Below are 26,198 nucleotides of genomic sequence, written 5' to 3'. Positions count from 1 at the left end.
TATATAATTAAGTTAATCAAACATAATTTAATTAATTAAACCTTAAATTAATTAAACTAATGGTCCCATTTAATCCAACCATCCACTAACACATATTTGACATTGTTTAATTACTTTTTTAGACCTTTGGTTAATTGAACTTTAAGTCCTCAATTCATTTTCTATTTAAAAACCTATAGCAATTGGAATTTACAATTTAGTCCCTAAACTGTAATGAATCACTAATTCGACTAAATTACTTATCCAAAATTCAATTTAATTATATAATAACTCCATAAATATCTCTATTTAATATTTATGGACACGATTTATGAAAGTGGAGTTTCAAAATCATCGTTTTCAACACCACTGAAAACCAGGTCATTACGAAATCTATAAATGGGTTTACGATCTATTCTTCTTGGGTCTAGTCCGTTGTACTATCTGTTCAGTCGACACAACTATGTTTCTATCTTCTGAAAGTCATCCACTCCGATGCCTAAGACAAGGCATCTCCCCAATTGGACTTGATAGACGACATATTAGTCTTTCAATCGGTTTGGTCATTTATGATTAGACTAAGGACATGTTTAGGTTCGTCTACTAATATAACTTGTCTTTCTATACTATCATTCGGCCACGTAATATCACTTAGTATTAGTTTAAACATTAGATAAACGGTGAGCTGACCGCTATCGAGCGTGCTTGTAAAAACAAACAATTTTAAAGATGCGGTTTTAATTGCAAGCGGACAATGTCAGTTGTAATATTTATAGTGTCTGATGGAACACCAGAGTATACCAAGGGGTTGAACCCAAATGAGTCAATGATTAAGCAATTCCTAAACTATAAATATGCAACCAAAGGAGTCTAGCTAACTACTCAATAAGTTCTATATTACGGTAGGGCATTCACAAGTTTAATTACGCTAATTAATTACCTAAAAAAACAAAGGAGTAAATTATAAATAAAACAAAATATGAAACTAACAAATTTAGACAAGTAAGATAACAGACAACGGTTGGTTGATTTCCATGAGGTTGGTTAACGTTCGAATTAGGGATCTAAATCGCTATTACTCATAAATTGGTTCAATTTTACCTCTTGGTCTCAACTTTACCAATTTTGACAATTAGTCCGTTTATCTCACAACTTCACCAAATTAACCCGAGACTACCAAATTGATGCCGATAAGATCTCCTCTTAATCTCACTTATCTTAATTTTCCTTTAGGGTCATCAATCCTAAGTTTTGAAGTCTATTCGATTAAGTCAAATTTTTACTATTTAGTCATTGAACTTAAAAATCAATTACCCATCACTTCCATCAACCAACCACTTAGGATTTAGCTATACATAAACATATTTAAGAAAAGAAACATCCAACAATCATAAAAACTAAGCAAAAATTTTAAATGCAAGGAAAATGATAAAGGCTTGGACTTTTCTTGGAAAAGCTTGAAAGCAATAAAAATGGCAACAAAGGAAATGTAAAATAGCACTTAAAAATCATATTTTTAATGGCAAAACAAAAAGGAAACTGAGCTATGTTAATACTAAGGATTAAACTGAAAATACAAGAAGTTTAAAGGGCTAAGCCAGTAAAGAAAGTCTTGCTACATTAATAACTAACTTAAATAATTACCACAATACAAATGAAAACCAAAGGGAAGAAAAAACCTAAACCCTATGCTATAGAGAAGAAACCCTAAACCGTAAAAGATGAAGACAAAAAGAGAAAAATAAGCTAAAGTGTTGTGTCTTGTGTGTCTTCTCTCTCCAGCCAAACTTTGTCCTTTTTTAGCAGGAATCAAACCATATTTTTTTACCAAAATGCCCCTCAGTGTGAGTTTTTGATTGGTGTTGAAGTTGGACAATGACTACTCCTGTAGTCATTTTTGTCCCCTTATGATAGTAGTATCGCGATACCCTTGTCGGTCTTGAAATGGAGGGGTCCTAGGGAGGTTGGGTATCGTAATACCCATGGTTGGTATCATGATACCACTATAGATGGCCTTAATACTTTCACTTCAGCACTGTCAGAGGTATCACGACTTCCACGCTTCGATATCATAATACCCCCTTCTACTTGGTATTTTTGCTCACGTTCGGGCCACCATTGACTCCCTACAACACTTAATCAACTGTTAGGTTTCGTATGGCGCATTTGGCCAATTTGGGTATAAAGAATAACATAAAACACATTAATTCACTTATTAAAATAAAAACTAACTAAAAATATAATAAAACATTTAAATTGCTCGAGAATAAGCTCATAAAGTGTAATGGAGAGCCTAATTTGATGTATCAAATTACGGAAGATCATGAGCCAATATTTCTTTCTATTTTGCTTTGCATTCAAAAACCACGTTTGTTCAATTATACAAAGTGTATTATGTAATTCATGAATTGTGTTATTAACCAATTATATTAATGTAATCCATTGACTCCCTACAGTACTTAATCAACTCTTAAGTTCCCTTTGCCGTATTTGGCCAATTTAGGTTTCAAAAATAGCATAAAACACACTAGTTCACTTATTAAAACATTTAAATTTCTTGAGAATAAGCTCATCAAGTGTAATGGAGAGCCTAATTTGATGTATCAAATTACGACAGATCATGAGCCAATATTTTCTTCTATTTTTCTTTACATTCAAAAACTATATGAGGTCAATTATACAAGTATATTAATGTAATCCATGAATTGCTTTATTAACCAATTATGTTATTGTAATCCATTGACTCATTACAACACTTAATCAACCATTAGGTTCCCTATGGCGCATTTGGCCAATTCGGGTATAAAAAATAGCTTAAAACACACTAATTCACTTATTAAAACAAAAACTAACTAAAAACATGATTAAAATATTTAAATTGCTTGAGAATAAGCTCATCAAGTGTAACGGAGAGCCTAATTTGATGTATCAAGTTACGAAAGATCATGAGCCAATATTTCTTTCTATTTTTCTTTGCATTCAAAAACCACATGAGGACAATTATACAAAGTATATTAATGTAATCCATGAATTGTTTTATTAACCAATTTGTTTAAAAAAATTACAAGTTTACAAATAAATATACTACATTCAGGGGACTGAATGCAACACGTGACACCTCAAAGGCCTTTGCATTTTCATTTCTTTAGTGGCGTATGTGTAATAAGCACTAACCACAGGCTCTTCTTCCTCTCTTCTTAGATCCTTTCAAATCAACTATCATCTTTCAACTATTTTTCTCAGTATAGCAGTAGTAGACCTAAAAACTGCTCTAGCCATCGATTATAGAAAATACATTGAAAATGTTGGAAGGAAAGACGAAAGTGGGGGCACAACAACAAAAAGCTCAATCAAAGTACTCTGAAACAAGGAATATAGGACAAATCTAGCAAAAAATGTAGAAAATGCAAAAATCAACAACAAAAAGATGGCGATATAAATGTACAATACATAAAGAAATATCAAATATCATAACAACAAAAATAGTAGCAAACTAAAGAAACATAGTATATATAGGGTTCTCTTCAAAACCCATCGTTGTATTATTTAACTTTGTGCCCAATGGCAAGTCAACACTTGTCACTCATAACTTGGTTGTTCATCAATACCTCTGCTTTGCTGGCACGATTGATTTAGACTTGCATTAATGAAGAGTGTTCTAGAAGTTTTGTGACAACCCTTCAGCTTCAAGTGTCATATCATTTGTGCCTTCCCAATCATCTATTCTCACAATTCCGATCACTCCACCTCCTGGATAACTTATCAACAAGAATGTCTTAAGGCAAGCCATTTGATAATGTACCTTTCGACTAAGGGGGGAAATTGTTATACCACTATTTGGACAAGATACATGGCACACTTAAAGGGCTCCAAGTGGATAATCGAAGATAGTCCTCCATCTTTCATGTCGAGCCACCCACCGCAGAGCTTCTTGTAAATAAACAAGACATCCTCCCTTCATATGGCCACCTTTTACTATGGTTAGACGACGTACTTTTTAGAGCAAGAACTCCTCCAAGTGTGACCATTCTCTTCAAGGACCATTGAATCCATCTAATCGTAACAACCTTGTATTGCAAAGAGAAATAACATAATGGATCCTATTATACACATCTATAACACCCTCACTCGTCTCCGTCACCTAGTTAGGGTTACGAAAAGTTACAACCATTAACAAAACAAACATGGATAATTTCAATTCAAAAATTTACTTTTAAATCAATCATTAATAATTCCATTCAATAAACATGACATTAAAACTAAAACGGGACTTAAATAAAGCCTAAAAAGTATTAAAAATGATTGAGAAACAACCAAGGATTAAATTGAATCAAAATATGAAAAAAATGGGTCACACGACCGTGTGGCTAGGCCGTTTGATAGAGCTTATCCCGTATGGAGCAGAGATATGGCCATGTAGCCAAACTGTGTGACAACTTATGCCTGTGTAGCTCAGGGTCACATGGTCGTGTTGCCAGACTGTGTAACTCTCTGAGACTGTGTGGACCTAAAATTACCAACATCAAATAGAGCACACGACTGTGTGGTAGACTCTGTCACAGGCTGTATGTACCCAAAATCACCTTCAAACACAAGTCATTTCACATGCCCTTTCTTAGGCTCCAAACCATTCATTAAAAAACATCCAAACCTATTCAAAATGTGTCAAAACATGTCAAAATATACAAATTCACAATCAACCTAAGTGCCTAACCAATATGTCCTCATTGGCACCATAATTCAAACATGAACAACAATTATTCAAACCAAAACATTATCAACTATTTAAACTCATTTAATCGTCAACCAACTTCTATATACCATATACCGAGATTCATTCATTCATGTCAAACTATCAAATGCAAACATACTTCATTCTAAATTCAAGAGTTACCAAAACAAAAAATACCATTTCAACAACAATTCACCAAATAAGACATCAAGTAACAAGGTACCATTTCCATGATACCAAATACCAAAATCATGTTCACAAACCAAATATCACAAATCATTATCTTCCAAAATATAATCAAAAGGATGTTCCACATTCACATTCATCACAAGTTTAACATAAAACATGAAAATGTAACATTATAACCAACTTAACTGCATTACAACTCCAACTAAAACTTTAAGTTTGTCAACTTCAAACCTTATATACATGCCACAAAACCGACATAACAAATCCAAACTATTGAAACAAAAGCTTGATAGTGTGAACTCTGAATTTGATCCGCTCGACCAATTCCGGAAGATGTTAACTATAAAAGACAAGAATAAACAAATTAAGCTTAAATAGCTTAGTAAGTTCATAGCTAAAATTCAATTCAACTTATGAGAGTACATATGATCAATACAGAACTAGTTCATTATATACTTCATATTCCACAATGGTTCAAACCAAATCAATTCCCATAAATATACATATTTCTACATTTTATCACATCAATACCATAATGAAATATATTTGCATAATCATTCTTGATTCAACCTTCCAACGAATATACACTAGAATTATAAATTAATTTTAACCTTAGTCACATATTTTTATAGCCCGATGAACTATAGTAACATGACTCAGATACTTGCGTACTCCAAATCACACCAGAGAGCATCGAAATGCTAACAGAGGCACCAAAGTCCAGTCCCATACAAGTGCGTGTTCTAACCCTATTGGCATGCTAACTATATCCTAATCGTTTACTACGTTCAAACAAGCATTTTAACATATTTTATTACAATTGTAATTCACAACACTTCAAGAAACACACTTGTACACATGCTATCAATCAACTAAGTTCATTTCAATATCATATAATCATATTATCCCAAATGATCATCAATTATTGAATATCCATTTTCTCACTTGTACTTAATTGTAAGCATTTTTAAATTTACAACTTAATATGAAAATTTACATCAAATACAATTTAACCAAAACATATTAGCACAAGTTATAAATAAATACATATAATTATTTATACTATGAACTTACTTAAGATATGCTATATATTGACTCGTAGGGACTAATCTGCGACTTTCTCTTTTCTCCGGTTATCCTTTGTACGATTCAATTCTTGATCTATATAATGATCAAATTCAATTTATCAAATTAAAATACATTATCAAACTCATTTCTATGCGTATGACCTTTAAATTTCATTTTATAATTTTCCCTTAATCTTTTACACTTTATTCAATTTAATTTCTAAATTCGAAACAAACTTATTTCCATAATTAGTCCCTAAACCCTTTGTGCCAAATTCAATAATACCCCAAAACATTCCTCACATGCTATATTTCACAAGAAAAACATGTCGTATTTAATTTATTTTCAATTTAATCCCGAAACATAAAATTATATAAAATCACTTTACAAACTAGCTCAAAATCACCATCAAGCTTCAAACCAAACCAATTACAATTAAAAAGCTTCAAAAATATCAATGAAAATGTTTCAAAAATTTGATAAAATCACAAAGTAGTCCTTGGGCTAGATAAACTAAGTTACAATAATCTCAAAAACATAAAATTTAATACAAATATGCTCAAAATAGACTTACATGCAAGAGATTATCAATGGCCGAACCTTAAAGTTCTTCAATGGCTTCCATTTCTTCTAATTTCAGTGGAAAAACTAATGAAGAAGATGACTTCTTTTACTTTTCTTTTGTTTTTGTTTTATTATTAATCTAATTACTATTTTACCCTTAATGTTATCATCAAATTCAACTAATTTCTAACCTTAAACCGTCCACCATAACCTATTATGGTCTAAATACCATATAATGTCCTCCCTCATTTACTAGCTACGTAATCAATAAAATTTAATAACAATGAATTTTTATGTTTATTGCAATTTAGTCCTTTTTCTTAAATTAACTAACCAAACATTAAAATTCTTGAACCGAACCTTCACATACCAATATAATAACTCCATAAATATAAATATTTACAAGCTTGATTTATGAAAACGAGGTCCCGATACCTCATTTTTTGAAGCCACTTGACTTTTGGGACAAACCACTTGTACTTAACTTTTTGTTCAATTAGCAAAAAATTGTCAAATCAAAGTTCAATATAAACTATATTTGACTCGTATAAAATAAATAATAATTGCGAGCTCATTGTCGGATCTGTGATCCCGAAACCACTATTTTTGACTCCATTAAAAAAGGACTATTATAACATCCTTCACATACTCCATGATGACAACTACCTATGCATGCCATACAAATAGACTAGAGGACCTCTCATATAACTACTGTCCCAAACACTAAGAAAGGGATCTTTTCTCCCCTTAAGTAATCTCTAAGCAATTACCCTCTGCAACTTAGCTTCCTTAGCTCTTACAGGTTTCTCCCTTTTGTCTTTCTCCGACTCTCCGACTATTTAGGCGAATCAACCTCTTTCAGACCACCACAAGCTCCTCCTTGTCTTATCCCTTGTACTTTGTATCAACAATAATCTATATCTATAACCGATATATATATATAAGCACGAGCTTTGAGAAACTTTTGAATAGACAAATATAGTCTTTGTTGTTCATTACATTATTGAAATTGTCATTTCTTTATCTTTTTTGTTTATAAGATTTTTCACATTTATAAATAAAAATTTTAGTTTTACTAAAATTTTTGGTTAAAAGAATTTACATCTGTTAGACTTATAAATAAGAATTTTAGTCCTATTAAAAGACTTCTAATAAATAAATGTATATAGTAATAAGAATTTTGAATTTATTTATATTTAAATTATTATATTTTCTTTAACCAAAAAGATAAAAAAATTGTATTACTTTAGTTGTAAATAGCAAAAAAACATGAGTTTGGTGAATCTTTTCAACTTCCTAAAATACATTTTATTGTTAATTTTACTAGAATTATATTTTATTTTCATTATTAAATTTAAATTTAAAATATATTTTATTAAAGATAAAATTATCCTCCGTACCCATATTAACGTATACTTTCACTATAATTTAAAATTATTCATTTTTCTAAATAAAATTTAATTACACTTTTTACTGACATTTTAATAATATAAAAATAGGTCTTACCATTTTATTAACATTTATTATCGTAATATTTTAAAATATATATTTTAATTAGGTTAAAATTAAAATAATATTACTTTATTAAAAAATTAACATATAAAATCAAATTAAAACACATTTGACATTTAAAACTAATATAATAAAATATAATTTTGATAATACGTGACAATATGTTTACCACATCACAATTTGAAAATAGCGTAACCAAATCCACAATATATTAATTATTGACTTTACATATAATTATTAGCATGGCAGTATAAATGTGATAATATGTTTACTGTATCAAAATTTGAAATAATAAAACTTAATTTAATAAATTTAGTAGTTGCCACTATTTAATCAAGACTAAATTTTTAAATTGAATAACTATAACAACTAAATCGTATAATAAAAAGATTAACAATATAATTTAATCAAAATATTTTAATTTCTTCCTCCATCTTAGGATGGATTTCCTGTCATCATTACATTCATTACTTCAAACTAGAGGTGCTCATGGGCCGGGCGGCCTGGCTCGGCCCGACGGCCCGCCCAAAATATGGGAGGGTTTGGGTAAAAATATAGGCCCAAAATATGGGCTTGGGCAAAAAAATCAGGCCCGTTTTGAAAACAGGCCGGGCCTCGGGCACCACTTTTTTGGCCCGGGCCCGGCCCGATATAATAAATATATTTATTTTTTAAATTTTTTAATTTTAAAATTAATTTTTTAATTTTTTAATTTTAAAATATTTTTAAAATACTTTTTAAAATTTTTTTAACTTTAAAATATTTTAAAATATTTTTAAAATACTTTTTTTTTTAATTTTTAAAATAAATTTTTGGTATTTATTAAAAAAATGGGCCGAGTCTGGGCAAAATTTCAAGCCCATATTTCGGGCCGGGCCGAAATTTTTTTATGGGCCCGGCCTGAACCCAGCTCGGCCCGGCCCATGAGCACCTTTACTTCTAACGTACTGAAATAAAAAAGACAGAAAAGAAAAGAAAAGATACAAAATTTTCAAAGTTTATTTTAGGCATAATCACTTTTTTTACCCTTCAATTTTATTAAAAAAAAAAGTCATTTTAGTTTTCTTTTTTTTTTAGTTTTTGAACTTGTATTTTTTGTCAAATCATTTTGGATGAAAAAATTAACATTTGACAACTTTGTTAATGTGGATGACATGTTAACATTTAATTAATTTTTTGAATTTAAAAAATATTAAAAATATATTTTTATAAATTTATACTTTTTTAATAATTTTAATAGTTTTTAATTTTTAAAAATAATTTTTTGAATTTTTTTAAAAAATAATTAAATGCTGACGTGTTATCAACATAGCAATCTATGTGTATGCTATACTAGCAAAGTTAAAAAAATATTAATTTTAATTCCATTTTGGAATAATTAAAGGTTAAAATAGACAAAATTAAAATGAGATTTGAAAAGTCAAAAAAGTCATTATGCCTTGATCCAACTCATTGGTGCATCCTTCAACCACCTTAAGTATCTCCCTCATGGGATGTACTCCTCAAGATTGACCACTCGACATTCCAAAGCTAGCAATATATATCTTGATCGACTTGCTTTCTTGGCCCTCACATGGGTCTCCGTTAACTTAATTTGATCAATAACTTCTTTCATCTTTTCAATCGATGTTTTCATAACCTTAGCTCAGATACTAACTGTAACGAGGTTAGGCCTTTCATCTCACAATCCGTGTGATTATAGACAATAACTTTACTTCAAATGTACCTAAGGAAGGAAAATTTTACTTTAAAGACATGCAATTCAATACAGAAAATGCACTTTTGAACAAATTTGATCATGGATTGATACTTAAAAAAATCATTTATTGAAAAAGGAAATAGATACTAGAATATCCTATTTGACATTAATTAATATTATTGAACTTGCCCCAGCAAAGCACGTTATTTATTCAACAAAATAAAATCAATGAACGGAGTGGAAAGTTGTTGGAATATAATATATATTTCCCTTCATTTACATTACGAGAAACAATCTAGTAGAAGATTTTCCAAGTCTAAGAAAGCTTTTCGGAAATCTTTTTTTTTTTTAATTCCATAAAAATATTGAAGTTGTTTACTCATAAATCGTAAGTTCCTAAATATATATTAAAAGTTCACTTTGTAGAGAAAAAGTGTAAGGGAAAAAATATTATTTTTTATTATAATATATAAAAATCAATTCTTTCAAATTAGAATAATAAAAAGAGAGAAGTATATCATGGATGTCATATCAAAATAAAATAATTCTGTAGTAGATCAAAAAAACCTTAAAACATTTGATAAACGAAACAAATCCCTTTCTATGCTACTAGTGTATAAATACATGAAAAACTTTTTAACTTTTAATTACATCCTTAACAAACCATGTCCCATACATACATTAAAACCTACTCTATATTTATATTTCCCTACACTTTTAACTAAATATAAATAAGATTAAAATCTAAACTAAACACTGAGTCAATATCTATCAGAAAACACCACATCAACCTATAAATTTTAGAAATATGCATAATTTGTTGGTATAATAAGCAGGGTGTGCAATCATGCTAATCGCACAACAAAATCTAAGTCGAGCCCACACTTTCTGGGTTACAATGGAGGAGTGAAAATGAATGAATTCAATGAACATATGGATTTTGCATGGGATTTGATAGATCCCAACACCAAATCTTTGGACATTTGGTGTTTGTGGCAGCCAGCCAATAACCTTAACACCCATGTTTAACGTTTAAAAGTTTGTCTCTGGTTCGGAAAACATTCTTTGAGCTGACAAGTTAATATGGTCTCAAATCACCTAATCAGAAGCTGGTTGGTAGAAGAGCTGAAATCGATACGGTAAATTTTAAGATAATAAGCAGCAAAGAGAATAAAGATAAAAGGAAAATGGGTCGCTGTAAAATCAAATACCATTGACGTTGACATAAATTGGATATTCGATCCCCCAATGTCTTGATTGTACTCTGCAAAACTTCTTAAAAAGCTAGCCACTAGCATGATTCGCGAGGATAACATTTTATCTTGGTTTTGATTGCAAGGGAATCATATAAATGGGGGAGTTCAAATATATGTGACTACCATGTAACATTGCTAACTCATTTGTTTAAGTTATAAAGGACCGGGAAGACTCAAAAATGAAATGAATTAAGAAAAGTCAAGGTTGATGGAGGACGTATCTGGGAGCAGAAATAAAGAAGCAAAGTGTTCAACTTTTGGATTTTGGACATTTTTTTTTTGAAAAATTCGACTGGACTTTATTGATAAATTGTAAAAATAAAGTTCAATTGGGCTAAACCCAATTTGCCCTAAGAAAACAAAATAACAAAAATAAGCAGGCCCAATATCTGTTTGTCTTGCACAAGAAAAGAGAAAATAAATGAAAATTCAAATTGTTTCCGGCCGAACAGTCAGTTGATCTTCATAAATGATACTGACGTTTCTTCTGCCCAAGACCATTGAAACGTAAAAGCAAATCTTTCCATATCTTTTCACTATCAATTTTGCTTTTCAGAACGGTACTATTCCACCCATTTCAAGCGTCGTCCCATATTACCGAACGCTGAAGTCTTCCCATTTCTTTTACACTGAAGTTCTCCCATTTCTTTTACTCTGAAGAAATCCGATGATTTGGTACCATTTCTCCTCTAGATGATCGAAAGGTCTCTCCCTCCAGGTACTGCTCTCTTCCCTTATTGAGTGTTTCTCTAGCTAGACTGTGGGCTTCTTTGTTCTCTGACCTTGGGATAAAATGGAATCTGATCCTTCGATATTGATCCTTTAAGCTTTGAATATCACTGATTATCGCCCATATTTTTGATTTGTCACGACTTGTATTTTGGCATTTTGTAATCACTGTTCTTGAGTCTCCGATTATGTCTACAATATGAAAACCCAACTGAATCCCTAACCTTGCGGCTTGAAGACCTGCCACTGCTTCCGCTACAAATGGAGATGCGATATCTTCATGAAGGGTCGACTTTGTTGCAAATATCTTACCTTCCTCATTACAAACAACAAGGCCTGACGCAGATCTGGAGTTCTTTAAGTCGAAGGCCGCATCAAAAAGGATGGCATTTTTCCCCCTTTGTGAACTTTGTCTAGACCTCACGCTAGTTCCTTCGATAAGTTCTCTTTCTCTACTCCCTTCTAACTCTAGAATATAACTTTGTATTTTTTTGGAGATATCCCAACTAGTGTTTGATATGTTTTCATATAATAATTTATTCCTGTTTGTCCAGATTAACCAGAGCCCGCAACAGAAACTCCTGCACTGTTCATTTGTCCCTTGGCTGAAAACCCAGGTAAGCCAACTCCAAGTATCCATATGACTGTTGTTGAATATCCATGAGAAATTTAAGTGACTCTATATCTCCTTTGCTGTAGGGCACAGATAGAAAACATGGAAACTATCTTCTCCTTCCTGACCGCATCTCGAGCATCGATCCTCAACCATCACTGTCCGCATCTTCAGATTGAAAAAAGTGGGAATGTAGTTCCAAGCTATTCTCCAAATTGTAATCTTGATTTTTGAGGGTAAATGTAAGTTTTCTGAAGAAATTTTTTGTAGCGGTCTGTAAATAAACACTAGGATCAATTGTAGCTTTCTGTAATAGTTTATAGGCGCTCCTTACGGAAAAGTCACCAGTTGCCTCCCCTCTTCACACTTGGATGTCTTCCTGAATTGACTTTGACAGCGGAATCTGTAGTATTTTCCTAGCGATATCCGAGCTAAAGGTATGAACAATCAAATCCTTGTTCCATGTTCTGCTATCTTCATTGATTAAATCGGACACTACTCTGATATTTTCAATGTTATTGTCATTCTGTAATCTGTCTGCAGCCATTTTCGGCACCCATATATCATCCCATACTGAAATGTGGTCACCTTTACCAACCCTCCAACATAATCCATCTGTCAGGAGTTTTTTTGACGACCAAATACTCCTCCAGGTAAGTGAAGGTGAGTTACTCAGAGGAGCATTTAAGAAATTTGTTTCTGGAAAATATTTCGCTTTTAAAACTCGGGCTAATAAAGAACTTGGATAATTAAGAAGACGCCAACCCTGTTTTGCCAGTAAAGCTATATTGAATTTATCAAGACTTCTAAAACCTAACCCACCCAATTCTTTTTCAATGCATATATCCTTCCAAGAGCACCAATGGATCCCTTTTTTCCGCTTATTTTTCTGCCACCAAAATTTAGCAATAATACCCTCTAGTTCCTTGTAGAAAGATTTAGGAAGTAAAAAACATATTATCGAGTAGGTTGGTATAGATTGTAAAACAGTTTTTATGAAGACCTCTTTACCTCCTTGTGAGAGATATTTGATACTCCAATTGTCAATTCGTTGCTTGAATCTATCCTTCAGCATTTGAAACGCTATCTTCTTTCTGCCCACCAGGCTAGGTAACCTTAAATATCTTTCCAGATCATCTGAACTTTGTACCCCAAACATCTGAGTAATTGTTCTTTCTCCTTGAGTGTTGCCGCTAAAAAAAATTGTAGATTTTGAAAAGTTAACTTTCTGACCCGAGCAAAATTCGTATTCACGGAGGACCTGTTTTAAAAAAATTGAACCCCTCTCAGAAGCTTCCCCAAACAGAAAACAATCATCCGCAAAAAGCAAATGTGAAACATACGGCCCTCTTCTGCTTGCTTTGACGCCTCTAATTTTGTTTTCCTGAATACCCAATCTCATAAGGATAGAGAGACCTTCTCCACAGAACAGAAATAAGAACGGACTCAACGGATCCCCTTGTCGTAAACCTCTTGAAGGATAAAAGAAGTTTCCATGATGTCTATTAATACCTATTGAATAAGAGACTGTATTAACGCATTTTAACAGTTTGGTCACCCACTCTAGATCAAAACCCATTTTTTTCATTATTTCCTCCACAAAACTCCAATCCACCCTATCATATGCCTTACTCAAATCCAACTTGACTGCCATAAAACCCTTCTTCCCTGACCTCTTTTGTTTCAACGTATGGATTAATTCATAAGCCAGCAACACATTATCTGATATCAATCTCCTAGGCACAAAAGCATTTTGTGCAAGATCAATGCATTTGTCTAACACTTTCCTAATACGATTCGCTAAAACTTTAGCCATTAATTTGTATATGACATTACACAAACTAATAGGCCTGAAATGTGATATATCCACTGGATTTGAAATTTTGGGGATTAAAACAATATTTGTTCTATTAATTGGTCTTATCTCCATTCTTCCATTTAGTTGATCGAGACAAAAAGAAATTACCTCTTCTTCGACAATTGCCCAACACTTCTGGTAGAATAACGTTGGAAATCCATCTTCCCCTGGAGCCTTAGTGGGCCCTAATTCTGATAGAGCCTGCTGAATCTCCTCCTTTGTATAAATCTCTTTTAGCATTGAATTATCTTCGTTTGAGATACACCTGTGAACTCCAGATAAAACATGCTCAAAATTTCTAGATTTGCCACCAGAAAATAACTGATTGAAATATGTCCTGGCAATTAATTCCATTTCCTTTAAATCTTCCGTCTCCATCCCATCCTCGTTCTTCATTTTGCGAATCAAATTCCTCTATCGTTTCTGTGTAGCTTGTTTGTGAAAAAAGGCTGTATTTTTATCCCCAAATTTCAACCAGTTCACCCTTGCCCTTTATTCCCAATAGCACTCATCCTTTTCTATTTCGAAATTAAGTTGGATCTTTGTATCAATCAGGTCAGCTAAATTTTCTTCATCTCTTTCCTCTTCAAGTAATGAAACCAGCTTGGATGATAACAACTTCTTTACTTTTCTAGAGAACCGAATTTGACTAGCCCATTGCTCCAGCCCCTCTTTCATGCTGTCCAACTTGCTTAAAAATCTCCTTTAGAATGTTCCCATATGTTTTTAACTGTATTTAAAAACGAATCCTCCAATACCCACCAAGCCTCAAATTTGAAGCTTTTTTGTGTTCTCTCTCTGTACTCCTCCTTTGTATTAACCAGTAATGGGCAATGGTCAGAAAACGTATGAGGAAGATGTTGAAGCTGAAAATCAGGAAACAAATGCAGCCACTCTGCAGTCGCCATTCCTCTATCTAACCTCTCTTGAATATTATTCTCAGGTAAATTCCCCCTTTCCTAAGTAAACCAGTTCCCAGTAAACCCCATATCAGATAAATCACATTCCTCCAAAGTCTTACGAAAATCTTCCATTCGTCTTTCCTCTAGCACTAAACTGCCTTTTTTTTCAAAACTATACAGAATTTCATTAAAATCTCCACAAACCATCCATGGTAACTCCGTTTCTGTACCTAGAAGCCTTAATAGGTTCCAAGCCTCAGCTCTGCCTTGTGAATATGGAGACCCATAAAAACCTGTATACCTCCATTTGTGCCCTTCATCCTCTTCATCAATGATCACATCAATATGTCTTCTTGAAAAACTCTTTAGCTGGATTCTTTTGTGCTCACGCCAAGCCAAACACAACCCACCCCTAGAACCATCTGAACTCACATCAATACCGTGTAAAAACCCACAACTCTTTTGAACTCTTTCCATTTGATTACAACTTATTTTTGTCTCCATAAAGAAGACTACTTGGGAATCATATAACTTCAGCATGTACCGAAGTCTCCGAATTGTCCGTGGACTCCCCAATCCACGAACATTCCAACTTAGGATTTTCATTGCCCTCGGCCGGCTTGCCATTTGGCAGCCGCCGATGATTGATTGCTCACCTCCAATGTCCTCCTACTCCTTATCGTCGAGATGTTCGACTCTACTTTGGCCAAATCCGCCTCCATCTCCCTTCTATGTCTCTTCTTTCCCTCCTTCTGTAATAAATACTTCATCTTCAAGATCATGTTCCATTAAGTTATTCTTCAAAATCCCACTCCACTTCCCGTTTACTTCTCGTGTCTGAGATCTACTTCCTACAAGATTAATCCCCAATATTGGATCAATATTTTCATTATTAACCATATTTTCCGCCAGATCTCTTGCAGTGTTCCTTCTAAGTTGCCTTTTTCCATTGATCCCATTTCCTTGTTCCTCCCCTTCTTCTCGCAACCATACACTTGTCATCGTTTGAGCTCGTCGAGACTGTGCCCTAAGTGATAAATCCTATCCTATCTCTTTAGTTTCCACTCCTTCCGCCATCCTTGCTTCACAAAAGGAATCACTATGGCCCAAACAACCACAATAAAAGCAAAAGAGTGATAGCCTTTCATATTTAAACCAGACATATGAACACTTTCCATAACACATTATCTGTTTTTTCCTTTTCAAAGGACGCCGTACACAATTTTAACTCTTATTCTCATGAAATTCCTGCTATCTTTACCCAGACTTGAACCATCATACTCCATGAATTCACCAATGAAATTGCCCAATTGAATTGCCAGATTTTTCGAAACAAAACCAATAGGGACATTATAAAGTTGAACCCACAAAGGTGAGTAGATTAAAGAAACCTTCAAAGGATCCTCCCCCGTTTGCAACTTATGAAGAATCAATAAATGATTGTTAAAAGTCCAAGGTGAACCTTTAATAACCCTTTCAAGATCCATTATATGAAAAAATTGAAATAGATACCTTTTTTTCCCCAAATCTCTAATCTGAACTCCTTTTACAAGGTGTCACAAATTCGCCATTGTACTCATTGCAGGAAAATGAACAATACATGCAGTTAAAAAGCATCCCACCAATTGCAAAACTTCCGTTTCTCTGTCTGTATCAGTTTCAGTTTGTACTTGTAAAATTTCATCTTCCTCCTCCTCCAAAGATAGTCTCGCAAATTCCGTCTCCATACTAACTCGTTCCTTGAAATTGCTGTACTAAAGAGATCTGATATTTACCGTCGCATCAAGAGACAGAAAGCAACAAATCAAGATAAAATAAAACCTAAAAAAACAAAAACAAAAGAAACCCTAAAGAACTGCAAGAAGCGCAGACAGAGGCGTGCTATTTTAGCAGACAGAGTTTTTCATTTTAGTTTTTATTAGTTAGATGAATTCAAGTTTAAGTTAGATTGATTAAAGTTATTGACCTTGGTAGCATACATTTAGTAAAACACTAATTGTGGCGAAAATAAATAGATGACACAAAAGGTATGTTCTCTTATGGAGAAAATAAAAATTCAGCGAGTAATATTTTTGCGCGTTTTTCCTTTAAAATACCACTGATATTAAACAAGTGTTATAATTTGAGTATATGTCTTAACTTACTAAGAGAGATAACAGTGAGATGAAAACAATAAAGGAAAGAGAGAATAAGATGATTAGGTAATCTATTGGTAACCTCAACAGCCTATTATATATGCAATTGCATAATGCACAAATCAAGAAATTAGGCATTAACAGAATAAGACTCACAATATTACTCTTAACAACTAAAGGAAAATCTAAATCAAATAAATTCATGATCTGCAGCCACTAAATCTCTGATGTGCAACAACTACATGCCTAGAAATAAGGATAACAAACAAATTTTATTAACAATTCATCCCTTAAACTGAAAACCCCTTGAACTTTAGTTTATTGGTGCCATTCTTCAAACATGATCCTACAAAGTGCAAACTCCCATAAACCTCCTCAAATTTTGGAAAGGAAGCAATTTGAAAGGTTTGGTGAATATTTCAGCCAGTTGATCTTCACTATTGCAGTACTTGAGATCAATTACACCATCACTGTTGAGAACTCTAAAAAAATGGTATTTCACATCAATATGCTTGCTTTTACCATGTAATACTGGATTTTTTGAGAGTCTGATAACTGAGTTGTTGTCACAAAAAATTGTTGTAGCTCCTATTCTCTTGAACTTCAGCTCCTCCAAGATTTTCCTTAGCCAAATAACTTGACAAGCACAAGTTGTTGCAGCAACTAATTTAGCTTCAGTTGTTGACAAAATAACAATGGATTACTTCTTAGATGACCATGAAACAGCTCTAGTTCCCATCATGAAAACATAACCTGCAGTGTTTTTTTCTATCATCTGGATCTCCTGCAAAGTCACTGTCAGTGAACCCAAATAAATCTAAAAATTCTTCTTTTTTGTAAAACAACCCAAAATCCTTGGTTCCTTGCAAGTAACGAAGGATTCTCTTGGCAACCAATAAATGCATCTCAATAGGGTTCTCCATAAACTTGCTGATCAAACTCAGAATACATTATGCCTGGTCCTGTACTAGTTAAGTACATTAAGCTGCCAACAATATGCTTATAAAATTTGTTGTCCACTTTCTTTCCTTATCTGCTCAACTTCAAACCAAACTTAATGGGGGTGCTTGCTTGACTGCAATCCTTCATATCAAACCTACTCAAAATATCTTAAACATATTTCCTTTGAGAAATAAATACTCCATCAATTGATTGCACCACTTCTATGCCTAGAAAATAATACATCATACCAAGATCTGACATTTCAAACTCAACCATCATAGACTTCTTGAATTCATTAAACATGGAACTATAATTTCCCGTGAAAATAATATCATCAATATATAAACTCACAATAAGCATTTTCCTTTCATCACTAGTTTTAATGAAAGTAGTAGACTCATAAAGACACTTTGTAAAACCAACTTTTAAGAAATAAGCTTCAATTTGACTATACTAAGATCGTGGGGATTGTTTCAACCCATATAAAACATTTTTTAGTTTGTAAACCTTATTTTCATTTCCATGTTTAACATAACCAGCAGGTTTGTTCAATAAATACCTGTTCTTGGAGCTCACCATGTAAAAATGCCAACTTCACGTCTAACTGGAAGATAGGCTAAGAGTGTTAGGCTGCAAGCGAAATCACCAATCTGATTGTATCATGCCTTGCAACAAGAGAAAAAACTTCTTTGTAATCCACCCCAAGCTTATGCTTATAACCTTTGGCCACCAAGCACGCTTTATACTTGTCAACTTCTTTATTCTCCTTCAACTTTGTCTTGTACACCCATTTGACACCAATTGTCTTGTGCCCCTTTGGAAGCTCAGTCAACTCTCATGTATCATTCCTCTCTATAGCTGCAATTTCTTCATCCATTGCCTTTTTCTATTTTGAATCCTTTACAACACTTTCAAAAGTTGTTGGATCATAATCCGCAAATAAGGAAAAGTGGATGATTGGATCTTCAGTCTGACCAATGTCGGTTACATTAAAACCTCCCATCCAAGTTGGTCTCCATCAAGTACGGCTAGGAAAAGGTTTAACTACTTCTGCTTCGGTGGTTGTTAGAGCTTCATTTGGTGAACTCTCAAGCTCAAGTGTTGTTTGAGTCTACTAATCTAAAGGCTGTTGCCTTTCATTTTCAATTTTAGTAGCAACAAAGGTTTGAAAAGGTTTTGGTCATCCCAATTCCAAGTGTTCTCATCATAAAAAGTTACATCCCTACTAATCACAATTTTATCCATTAAAAAATTAAACTGTTTATTTACTTTAGATGTTTTACTTACACTTAGAAAGATACACTTCTCTCCCTCATCATCAAGTTTCTTTCTCTTTGCATTTGGAACATGTGCATAACCAATGCAACCAAAAATTTTAAAGTGACCTATAGTTGATCTCCTTCCACTCCAAGCTTCTTCAAGTGTTATGTTTTGAACAACAAAAGTTGGGCTTTTGTTTAAGACATTGATGCTCTAATTTACTACTTCCGGCCAAAATTGTTTTGGAACCCTTCCACTAGCAAGCATGTTCTTCACCATATTAAGTATGGTCCTATTTTTCTTTTCCAATGTGTCATTTTTTGGGGGTATATAAAGTGGTAAGCTCTTTTCGAATGTTCTGGCTCTCACAAAATGCTCTAAATTCCTTAGAGTAATATTCTCTACCACAGTCAATGCGAAGAGCTTGAATGATTTTCCCAGTTTCATTCTCAACAAATGCCTTGAAGCTAGTAAATGCACTAAATGCTTCTTATTTCTCCTATAAGAAGTAAACTCACATTTTTTGGGAATAATCATCAATGAAATTAAGGAAACAAGTTTTACCTCCATTAGATGATGGTTTTATTGGCCCATAGATATTTGAATGAACCAATTGCAATAAACGTTTTGCTCTTTAAGACTTTCTTTTGTGAAATCGTTCACGATGTTGTTTGCTGACAACACAATCTTCACACACCTAGGATGGAATGACAATTTAAGGAAGGCCCCTCACCATTTCTTTCTATCAAAGAGTCTTCAAACCCCCAAAATTAAAATGACCATAGCGAAAATGCCAAAGCCATGAGTCATCCATCACTTTAACCATCAAGTAAGGTTAAACATAATCAATCACCAATGGAAACAACCTGTTGGAACTCATTGGAACCACTGCAATAGCACCTCTAGAAGGATCATAAATTTCACTAGCATTTTTTGATATTGTAATTGCGTATCCTTTTTCTTTCAATTGACCAACGCTTAACAAGTTACTTTTCAAAGCAAGCACAAAGAAAACGTTGGAAATTTTTGTACAGAACCATTCTTGGTTCTTATACTAATATAACCCTTTCTCACTACATCAACAGTAGATTTATCTCCAAAAGACACAATAGTGTGGAAGTCTTCATTTAGATAAGAAAAAGAAGAATTATTGCCGTACATGTGGTTGCTACAGCCTATATGCACAAACCATAAACATGAGTTCTACAGCTCTTCATGCTTGTCATGAATTGCAATCAACAAGGTTTTAGCTTCTTCTTTTTTTCAAAATTCGACTTTTCTCCCTTTTTCTTGTCATTAGACAGATTAGTAGGACATTCAAAACAATAATAACCAAACTTATGACATCTAAAACATTCTACCTTTGACTTGTCAAATTGTTGATCCCATTGTTTTCCTTTATAATCTAGTTTGGCATCTTGCCACCATCTTTATTCCATCTGTCTCCTCTGTCTCTTCCCCTTCCTCTTCCTCAAACCTTTGTCTCTGCTTCTAGAAAAATGAGTTGAAGCCTTCAAAGTTTGCTCCGTTGGAGCAGAAGTTTTGTTCATTTTTTGTTCATTGACCAATAAGGAACTCTAGAGTTCATCAAGGGTAAGTGCATCAACGTCCTTAGATTCTTTAATTATGCAAACAACATAATCATACTTCGGTGACAATGACCGAAATATCTTCTCAATAATGGTTGTCATCCATCTTCTCACCATGAAATCACATATTATTCGTGATTCCCATGATTTGTGCATAATAGTTTGTAACAAACTCACCATCATTCATTTGAAAAACCTCAAAGTCCCTCCGCAAGGCTTGGAGGTGTGCACACTTCATTCTGGAAGAGCCTTGATATTTTTTCTTTATGGAGTCTCAAATATCCTTGGAAGTTTCTTTGCAAAGAATGGTTTCCAGGATCGAACGATCAATAGCTTGAAATAAGTAATTCTTTGCTTTCAAATATTTCAGCTTCAGCCCCACCAAGTCTTTTTATTGTGCTTCTATAAGCCTTTCTCCATCTGTTGGTATTGCTACACTGTGTTCAATAACATGTCAATACTCCTTGGACCACAACAAGTTCTCCATCAGCATGCTCCAATGATCATAGTGACAATCAAAACATGCAATAGTTGACTACACAAAATTTTCAGAAGCCATATGAGGACAATTTTTTTTATATAACCGAAAATTTATTCTTTTACCTTGCTTTGACACCACTATTAACTTATTAAGGGAGATAACAGTAAGATGAAAATAATAAAAGAAAGGGAAAATAAGATGATCATGTAATCTATTCATAACCTCAATAGCCTATTATATAGGCAATTACATAATGGAAAAAACCAAAAAATTAGGCGCTAACAGAATAAGACTCATAATAGGACTTTCAACAACTAAGGAAAAAACTAAACCAAATAAATCCATGATCTGCAGCCATTAAATCCCTGATACCCAGCAATTACATGCCTAGAAACAAGGGTAACAAACAAATTTTATTAACACCATGATGATTAAAATATTAAATGTTTAAATTTAATGTTGCAACATTAGTTTCGACAAACCATATGATAGCCAATAAATAAAATGTTAAGTTGATAATTTTTGTAACACCCTATACTCGATCTGGTCATCGGGTTAGAGCTATAGTGTGCCACATTTTTTGTTGGAGCAATTACGGTCAAAATAAACAGAATTTGAGCCATTTAACATCCAAATACGAATATTACAAGCAAAAAATATGATAAGTTTACATTCACGGGTCTTAAATGAGTTTATGTAAGCTCTAAAATTAACCTGAGATCGAATTAGGACTAAAATGTAAAAATTTCAAAATACAGGGTTGACGTTGTGACATTTTCATTTTCAAGTTGTGACATTGGAAAATAGTTTGTCATGTCATGATGTTAGGCCACTCGACGTTACGACGTGGTACGCTTGACATCGCAGTGTCACCTACTATTTCTACCATTCTAGTTTTCTCAGACTTACGGTTTCAACCAATACAATTCATATTCAAAGCTCTACCCCATTTTGACTATCTGTAGGTTCAATATTAAGTCATAGCACTTTTTATACTTAAAAACATCTCTTCCTGTTCATCATTTACTTCTAATTATCCAATCATCTCATTAACTAATGTAATATTCATGGCATAAAAGATACAACATATATATAATCATACTGTAAACCAAACTATGTTAAATCTAAATTTCATATATACATACATAACAAACATATATCATTCTTAAATACCAAAACCAACATGACTTAACCTATTAGGTACATGCCAATAAATAACAAAAGCCAATAACGAACAAACTTTGTTGAGTTCGGGATCATTGAATGGATGCAGAAGTCAATGCTCGGGAATCTCAAATTGAACCTAACCTACACAAGAAAAACAAACCATCCATTGAGCAACTCACTTGATGGTAAATCTATGATTCGAAATAAATTAAAGTCAATATAAACTAATGCATGCTTTTAGTTAAAGTTAGATTAGAATTAATTCACAATTAATTCCATACCAATAACATTTAGATGCAATATAACATGTTTATGTTCATGTTGACAACTTAATTCACTAAACATATATAGTAACTTGCCATGTAACATTCATGTAACAAACAATTTAATTCATTCACATTGTCATTTATCATCAACCAAAATTAAGTTCATATATTCCATTTCACTTTAATATATCAATCATTTCAGAACCAATTGACTTATTCTTACTTATTTGGCCTCTAAGGCTCATTTTTTATTCTTTCACATACTATTATATGTATCAATTCATTGTGTTTCCATTTCTTATATCATTTAGCCAAATCAAGCCTTTTAACCCTATTAACTAGACATGAACTCAAAACAGATGCACGGATCCGTCACCCCAGGTTGCACAACAACGATGACACTATAACGATTTCCATCCAGGATTTCCAGAAAGCAATGGTTTTCTCAATTCAATCAATATGTCACCCTAGGTTGCCCGACAACAATGATGCTATAACGATTTATAAAACCATCCCAGATTGTTCGACAACAATGGTTTTCTTAATTCAATCAAACTGCAACCTCAGGTTCCCCGGCAACAATGACTCAATGCATAATGTCTACACCCTCGGATTGCCCAACAATGATGGTTTTACTCAATACTCTGAATTTATGGCATCTCAACTATATCAGACTCGGTTTGAACATCTAATAGGGTATTCCACTTCCAATTCATTATATACAGTTAAATTTACAATTTAATAATCACAAATCAATCAACATATCATAATTCCATAAACTAGTGTAACATATTTCAACACAATTTCATGCTAATTATCAAGTATCAAGTAGATTTTAAGTTTTATACTTTATTTAATATAGTCTCTATCTCAGATTTCAATCTTAAACACATCAAATTAGTTCAAGTAATCATTAAAAAATCACCACAAAAATGTATGATATAAAATGACATGAAAATAAAGCCATTAAATTGTTCTCAAATCATAGAAATACAAACCGGAAATTTTGAGCTACTTGTTAACTGTTTTAGATTTTCCTCTCTCAATGAATCTAGATTGATGTTAACTATGGGTTAACATAAACACATAGCATTATCAATAAACAACCAATTCATAATCAATTACCAATTTATACAAAAATTTCAATTTATTCAATTTAGTCCCTAAAATCGAAACTAGCATAACTTTCAATTTAAAGCTCCAAATTAAAATATGATTTCACTATTATTCATTAGGGATATCCTATTTCTTATTCCTACTTTCATTTTTACATTTTATGCATTTTAGTCCCTAATGTACGAAACTATCAATTAAGTTTTGCAATTTAGTCCTTTTTCATATCTAAGCTTAAAATCTATCAATTTAACACCTAAAACTTCAAGAAATAAAAAAAATGGAAATTTCTTAAAAATTTAATAGTTTTACAATGGGCTAGCTAAATCAAGCTCTCATGACCTCAAAAACATAAAAATTACAAGAAAATAATTAATGACTTAAAATTTTGAAGCTAAAAGCTTAAATCCTAAAGGAAATGGAATCCCCTTCTTTTCTTTCTTTCTTTCTTGTTTGGTTTTGCAAGTGAAAAAGATGAAAACTTTCCATTTATTTTATCTCTTATACTAGGTTTATTTTTTAATTAACCTTAATTAAGTTGATTAGTTATAATTGTTTATTTAATTAATCATCCAACAACACATTGTCCACTATGTCTCATTTTAATATGGTCTAATTGCTTTTTTGGAACTGTGGTTAACTGCAATTTAAGTCCTTAATTCATTTGCTAATTAAAATTCTATAATGATTACACTTTACAATTTAGTCTCTGAACCTTAATTACTCACTAATTCGGCTAAATTACTTATCCAAAATTCAATTCACTTATAGAATGACCCTGTAAATGTATTTATTTAATAGTTAGGGACTCAGTTTATGAAAACGAGGTCCCAAAACTACATTTTTTAACACCACTGGAATTTGCTCGTTATAATTTTATGTAAAAATGAAACTAGATAATGTTTTGAAGGGAGACTATATGAAGGATTGTAAAAGTTAGAAATCAGTGGAACTCTTTAAAATTGCATTTGGCTAAGGATAATGTGTATGTTGTTCGGATAAAGTGGGAGAATTTTGAATAAATTTTTTATTTAAATTCAAAATAATAAACTGATAAGAAAATAAAATCTAAAAATTAAAAGTTGATCTCTTTGGCTATATAAAAGGGCCAACCACTCTTTTTGAACACACTAGTTTTGAGATGCTTTTTGAATATAACTGATTTTGAAAGTTAAACTTGTTCAGTTTGAGAACATTTTGTTAGGTTGTTTTTCCTTGTCATTTCACCTTTCTATTTGGAGTGTTTTTTTTTTGTGTATGTGAATATGTTTGAAAAGAGTTATTATAAACTACTGTAAAATAGTGAGACTATAATTACGTTTGTGAGAGTTAGATAGATTGGACTTAAATCATTTGTTGTAAGGGGAAATTATTTAGTGAATTCATTCTCCGAGAGACATGTTATGATTTATTCCCTTAGTGCAGTGATTTCGTCATAATCTACTTGTAATTTTTCAAATTGAATGAATACATGATTACTTTGTACTCTTCTTATGTCAGTCCTCAATGGTTTTTGCATGTAAAGAAACATATATAAGAAAATATTGAGTCATTGATTACCTAGGATATAACTTGTATTAAGTTGTATTACGTGGTCCTATAATGCAGAAGAAAACTTATATTAGTAGATAATCTAAATTGTCTATATGGTCAGATTGAGCAAATGACTTATATTAGGACTATTATGTTTTCTATAAATCCAATTAGGGAGATAACTTGTCTTGGCTATCAAAGTTGGATTGACTCCTAGAAAAAGAGACATAGTCTAGACTAACAATACATCAAACAAGACCAAAGTTGAATTTATCCTAGATCTGTTTATGGATTGATTCATTTATGAATTTCACAATATGACTCATGTACTTTGATATATTGAAAACATGTGCTCTCAAGGTAACTAGTTGAAAGTTGGTATGTCAGGTACATGACGTATAAATGAGATGACTTCACTCAAAACAATGGAATCATAGCTCGATAAAAAGAGTAAATGATCCTCTCATTGGTATTGTATGAATTATGAACATGGAACATGTTCACTGGTAGACAAATAATTTAAACTATACTATATAGCTAAGGATAATTTTCATTGAGGAAGATATACAGTGACTATGAGATAAAATGGATTGTATTAGGTGAATAGATTT

At 32.5% G+C, this 26,198-nt stretch overlaps 1 long non-coding RNA gene across 1 annotated transcript; it reads left to right on the top strand.

Moving 5' to 3' along the window:
* Positions 1 to 11,278: 11,278 nt before the first annotated feature.
* On the top strand, positions 11,279 to 12,854 carry LOC121218360 (uncharacterized). The gene is made up of 2 exons (XR_005914610.1): positions 11,279 to 12,345; positions 12,428 to 12,854. It is a non-coding gene; the product is annotated as an uncharacterized lncRNA (long non-coding RNA).
* The last annotated feature ends 13,344 nt before the right edge of the window (positions 12,855 to 26,198 follow it).

This window comes from Gossypium hirsutum, chromosome D06 (assembly GCF_007990345.1).
Source record: "Gossypium hirsutum isolate 1008001.06 chromosome D06, Gossypium_hirsutum_v2.1, whole genome shotgun sequence".
In the NCBI taxonomy this organism is placed as follows: Eukaryota; Viridiplantae; Streptophyta; class Magnoliopsida; order Malvales; family Malvaceae; genus Gossypium; species Gossypium hirsutum.
This window is presented reverse-complemented; position numbering and strand designations above follow the sequence as displayed.